The sequence below is a fragment of the Bos javanicus genome, chromosome X (assembly GCF_032452875.1).
Source record: "Bos javanicus breed banteng chromosome X, ARS-OSU_banteng_1.0, whole genome shotgun sequence".
Classification (NCBI taxonomy): domain Eukaryota; kingdom Metazoa; phylum Chordata; class Mammalia; order Artiodactyla; family Bovidae; genus Bos; species Bos javanicus.
The window spans coordinates 79614127-79620126 of record NC_083897.1 but is presented as its reverse complement, the minus strand read 5'-3'; positions in this window follow the sequence as shown (position 1 = coordinate 79620126).

The window sequence follows — 6000 nt, the reverse complement described above, 5'->3', positions numbered from 1 at the left end:
ATGGATGAAGCACAAGCTGGAATCAAGATTGCCAGGAGAAATATCAATAACCTCATATATGCAGATGACACCACCTTTATGGCAGAAAGAGAAGAAGAACTAAAGAGCCTCTTGATGAAAGTGAAAGAGGAGAGTGAAAAAGTTGGCTTAAAGATCAACATTCAGAAAACTAAGATCATGGCATCCGGTCCCATCACTTCATGTCAAAAAGATGGGGAAACAGGGGAAACAGTAGCTCACTTTATTTTTCTGGGCTCCAAAAATCACTGCAGATGGTGACTGCAGCCATGAAATTAAAAGACGCTTACTCCTTGGAAGGAAAGTTCTGACCAACCTAGATAGCATATTAAAAAGCAGAGACATTACTTTGTCAACAGAGGTCTGTCTAGTCAAGGCTGTGGTTTTTCCAGTAGTCATGTATGGATGTGAGAGTTGGGCTATAAAGAGAGCTGAGTGCCAAAGAATTGATGCTTTTGAACTGTGGTGTTGGAGAAGGGTCTTGAGAGTCCCTTGGACTGCAAGGAGATCCAACCAGTCCATCCTAAAGGAGATCAGTCCTGGATGTTCATTGAAAGGACTGATGTTGAAGCTGAAACTCCAATACTTTGGTCACCTGATGCGAAGAGCTGACTCATTTGAAAAGACCCTGATGCTGGGATGTATTGAGGACAGGAGGAGAAGGGGACGACAGAAGATGAGATGGCTGGATGGCATCACTGACTCGATGGACGTGAGTCTGAGTGAACTCCGGGAGTTGGTGATGGACAGGAAGGCCTGGTGTGCTGCGATTCATGGGGTCGCAAAGAGTCAGACACGACTGAGCGACTGACCTGATCTGATCTGATCACTATTTAATGTCAATAGAATTTGGAAAATTTTTACATTTTCACTTCTCCTTCCCCTCACATTTTAGGTTATTATTCCAATTTACCTGTTTTTTTTTTTTTTATGTTGTATAACTAATAATAGCTTATTGTACTTTTAGCTACTTTTGCTATGTGTTTTTTTTAAACTATAGATGTAATTTAAGTATGCAGCATCATTACCACATTGCAAAATTTAGCTTTTGCAAAGTTTACCTGTTACCTATCTTTTTTTTGTTCGTTTTTAACTAGCCTTATTTTACTCACACTCAAAGAAATCCCTTTAGCCTTTGTTGTAAGGCATCTCTGGTAGTAAACTAAATTCTCTTAGTTTGCTTGCTGAAAAGTCTGTATCCCAACTTTGTTTCTGAAGGACAGTTTTGTCCAGTGTAGAATCCTTGGTTTATTTTCTTTCATTATTAAGAATATGTCATCTCATTCTCTCCTGGCCTGAAAAGTTTCTGTTCAGAAATCTGTCAGTTACCTTATGGACTTTTCCTTATATGTAAATTCTCTTTTCTTTTTCTGCTAATAAAATTCTATGCCTTTGACTTTTGACAATTTAAATATAATGTGTTTCATTGTATCCCTTTTCACGTTCAACGTAGTTGAGTCCTTTGGGCTTCTCCTCTAGCAACTTGGGACCTGTCTTACCCCAGTAGTATGGTGATAGTCCCCCAGAAGAAGAGAAATCCCAGGTCACACCAGGTTCTGTATCTAGCATCCCCATCGCCAGGCCCACTTCCTACCAAGGTGATAGCTACAAGCACACCTTGGGAGAAGATATGACTCATGCTCACACGAGATCCAGCCACCAAAGCACTAGGCACATGCAGAATGTATAGGGCTCTTCCCATACAAAGATGCCCTTTCAAGACTAGAATAGGTAACAATTTCACCTAATTTTTTAGAGAAAGTTAAGCAAAATGGGAAGATACAGGAATTTACTTTAAATAAAAGAATAAGAGAAAAACCCTGAAAAGGCACCTGATGAAACAGGAATAAATAATTTACCAGATAAAGAATTCAAAGCATTAGTAATAAAAATACTAATTGAACTAGAGAAGAGACTAGATGAGCCCAGTGGGAATTTTAACAAGGAACTAGAAAATACATAAAATAACCAGTCAAAAATAAAGAACACAATTACTGAAATGAAAAACACACTAGAAAGTAGGAACAGCAGACTAGGTGATATAGAAAAATGCATAAGTAATCTGGAAGATAGAATGATAGAAATCACCAAATCAGAACATCAAAAAGAAAAACAAATTTAAAAAATGGTAACAGTGTAAGGACCTCTCAGAGAACATCAAACATAGCAACATTTGTGTTATAGGGATCCCAGAAGAAGAAGTGACAAAGTCCTCTAAAGTGTGTTTGATGAAATTACTGGGGGAATATATTTATAAACAAATATCTAATAAAGTGGTAATCATAACTAGAAAGCATACACTCCTTTTTAGGAGGTATTAATATATACTCTTAAGCATTAATTATAAGAAAACAAAGCAAATAAAACAATGGGAAATATTAGAACAAATACTCCACCAAAAAGAAAGTGCGTGAAAAGATGCTTAAGAACTTCCCTGGTGGTTCAGTGGCTGGGATTCTGCACTCCTAGTGAAGGGGCCCAGGTTCAATTCCTGGTCAGGGAACTAGACTCCACATACTGCAACTAAGAGTTTGCATGCCACAAATAAAGATCCTGCATGTCTAAACCAAGACCCAGTGTAGCCTAATAAATAAATAAATAAATAATATTTTTAGAAAATGCTCAAAATCAGTCATTAGGGAGATGCAAATTAACACCACAGTGTGACATAACTTCACATTCAAGTAGAATGGTTTAAATTTAAAAACAAAATGAAACTGGCAACTTTATATGCTGGTGAGGATGCACAGCAAATGAAACTTTCATACATTGCTGCTGGGAACACAAAATGATATGGTAGCTCTGGAAAATTTTTTGCAGGTTCTTTTAAAACCCAGTTAAGCATATACTTACCATATAACCACAGAATTTTACTCCAAGTCACTTAGAGAAGTAAAATAAAAGTGTATGTCCACAGAAAAACTTGAGAAACCATCTATTTCTATTGTATCATTTAGGATATCTGTTGCCTTATTGATTTTCTGTCTGAATGGTCTGTCCATTGATGTCAGTGGGGTGTTAAAGTCTCTTACTATTGTTGTATTATTGTCAATGTATTCATGTCTTTTATTATTTGTTCTATATATTTAGGTACTTCTATATTGGGGATTTGTATGCTTATGAGCATAATATTCTCTTCTTGTATTGATCTCATATAATGCCTTTTTTGTCTTTTGTTAATAGACTTTGTTTTAAAGTCTTTTTTTTTTTCTTGTATGAGTATTGCTACTCCTGTTTTCTTGTCATTTCTGTTTGCATGAAATATGTTTTTTCATACCCTCACTTTCAGTCTGTGTGTGTCTTTAGCCCTGACTTGCTTTATAGGTAGTATATTGAAGGGTCTTATATATGATTTTTAAGACATAAATATGTAAATGCTATGTGTGATGAAAATGTAATTATAGTCTTATGGGGCTTCCCTAGTATATAACAAGTTGTTTTTCTTTTTCTTTTCTTTTCTTTTTTTTTTTTTTAACTTTTCAAAGTGGTTTTATTATTATTATTGTTTTTAATTTTATTTTATTTTTAAACTTTACATAATTGTATTAGTTTTGCCAAATATCAAAATGAATCCATCACAGGTATACATGTGCTCCCCATCCTGAACCCTCCTCCCTCCTCCCTCCCCATACCATCCCTCTGGGTCGTCCCAGTGCACTAGCCTGAAACATCCAGTATTGTGCATTGAACCTGGACTGGCAACTCGTTTCATACATGATATTTTACATGTTTCAATGCCATTCTCCCAAATCTTCCAACCCTCTCCCTCTCCCACAGAATCCATAAGACTGTTCCATACATCAGTGTCTCTTTTGCTGTCTCATACACAGGGTTATTGTTATCATCTTTCTAAATTCCATATATATGCGTTAGTATACTGTATTGGTGTTTTTCCTTCTGGCTTACTTCACTCTGTATAATAGACTCCAGTTTCATCCACCTCATTAGAACTGATTCAAATGAATTCTTTTTAATGGCTGAGTAATACTCCATTGTGTATATGTACCACAGCTTTCTTTATCCATTCATCTGCTGGTGGACATCTAGGTTGCTTCCATGTCCTGGCTATTATAAACAGTGCTGCGATGAACATTGGGGTACACGTGTCTCTTTCCCTTCTGGTTTCCTCAGTGTGTATGCCCAGCAGTGGGATTGCTGGATCATAAGGCAGTTCTATTTCCAGTTTTTTAAGGAATCTCCACACTGTTCTCCATAGTGGCTGTACTAGTTTGCATTCCCACCAACAGTGTAAGAGGGTTCCCTTTTCTCCACACCCTCTCCAACATTTATTATTTGTAGACTTTTGGATCGCAGCCATACACAAAAATAAACACAAGTTGTTTTTCTCTTGCTGATTTTAAGATACTATCCTTGTATTTAACTTGTGATAATTTAATTATAATGTGTCTTGGCCTGTGTCTCTTTGGATTTATCTTATTTGAAATCTCTGGAATTTCTGGATCTGTACGTCTGTTTCTTTCCTAATGATAGGGAAGTTTTCAATCATTATTTCTTCGAATAAGCTTTCTACCCATTTATCCCTCTCTTCTCCTTTTGAGCTCTCTATATTGTATATATTGGTCCCCTTGATTGTTTCCCACAAGTCTCTTAAGCTATCTTCATTATTATTTTTCATTATTTTTCCTTTTTGCTCCTCTGATTGGATTAACTCCACTTCCCTGCCTTTGAATTCACAGATATTTTCTTCCATTTGGTCTAGTCTACGAACAAAGCTAGTGGAAGTGATGGAATGCCAGTTGAGCTATTCCAAATCCTGAAAGATGATGCTGTGAAAGTGCTGCACTCAATATGCCAGCAAATTTGGAAAACTCAGCAGTGGCCACAGGACTGGAAAAGGTCCGTTTTCATTCCAAGCCCAAAGAAAGGCAATGCCAAAGAATGCTCAAACTACTGCACAATTGCACTCATCTCACATGCTAGTAAAGTAATGCTCAAAATTCTCCAAGCCAGTCTTCAGCAATATGTGAACCGTGAACTTCCTGATGCTCAAGCTGGTTTTAGAAAAGGCAGATGAACCAGAGATCAAATTGCCAACATCTGCTGGATCATGGAAAAAGCAAGAGAGTTCCAGAAAAACATCTATTTCTGCTTTATGGACTATGCCAAAATCTTTGACTGTGTGGATCACAATAAACTGTGGAAAATTCTGAAAGAGATGGGAATACCAGACCACCTGATCTGCCTCTTGAGAAATTTGTATGCAGGTCAGGAAGCAACAGTTAGAACTGGACATGGAACAACAGACTGGTATCAAATAGGAAAAGGAGTTTGTCAAGGCTGTATATTGTCACCCTGTTTATGTAACTTATATGCAGAGTACATCATGAGAAATGCTGGACTGGAAGAAACAGAAACTGGAATCAAGATTGCTGGGAGAAATATCAATAACCTCAGATATGCAGATGACACCACCCTTATGGCAGAAAGTGAAGAGGAACTCAAAAGCCTCTTGATGAAAGTGAAAGAGGAGAGTGAAAAAGTTGGCTGAAAGCTCAACATTCAGAAAATGAAGATCATAGCATCTGGTCCCATCACTTCATGGGAAATAGATGGGGAAACAGTGGAAACAGTGTCAGACTTTATTTTTCTGGGCTCCAAAATCACTGCAGATGGTGACTGCAGCCATGAAATTAAAAGATGCTTACTCCTTGGAAGGAAAGTTATGACCAACCTAGATAGCATATTCAAAAGCAGAGACATTACTTTGCCAACAAAGGTTCGTCTAGTCAAGGCTATGGTTTTTCCAGTGGTCATGTATGGATGTGAGAGTTGGACTGTGAAGAAAGCTGAGTGCCAAAGAATTGATGCTTTTGAACTGTGGTGTTGGAGAAGACTCTTAGGAGTCCCTTCGACTGCAAAGAGATCCAACCAGTCCATTCTGAAGGAGATCAGCCCTGGGATTTCTTTGGAAGGACTGATGCTAAAGCTGAAACTACAGTACTTTGGCCACCTCATGGGAAG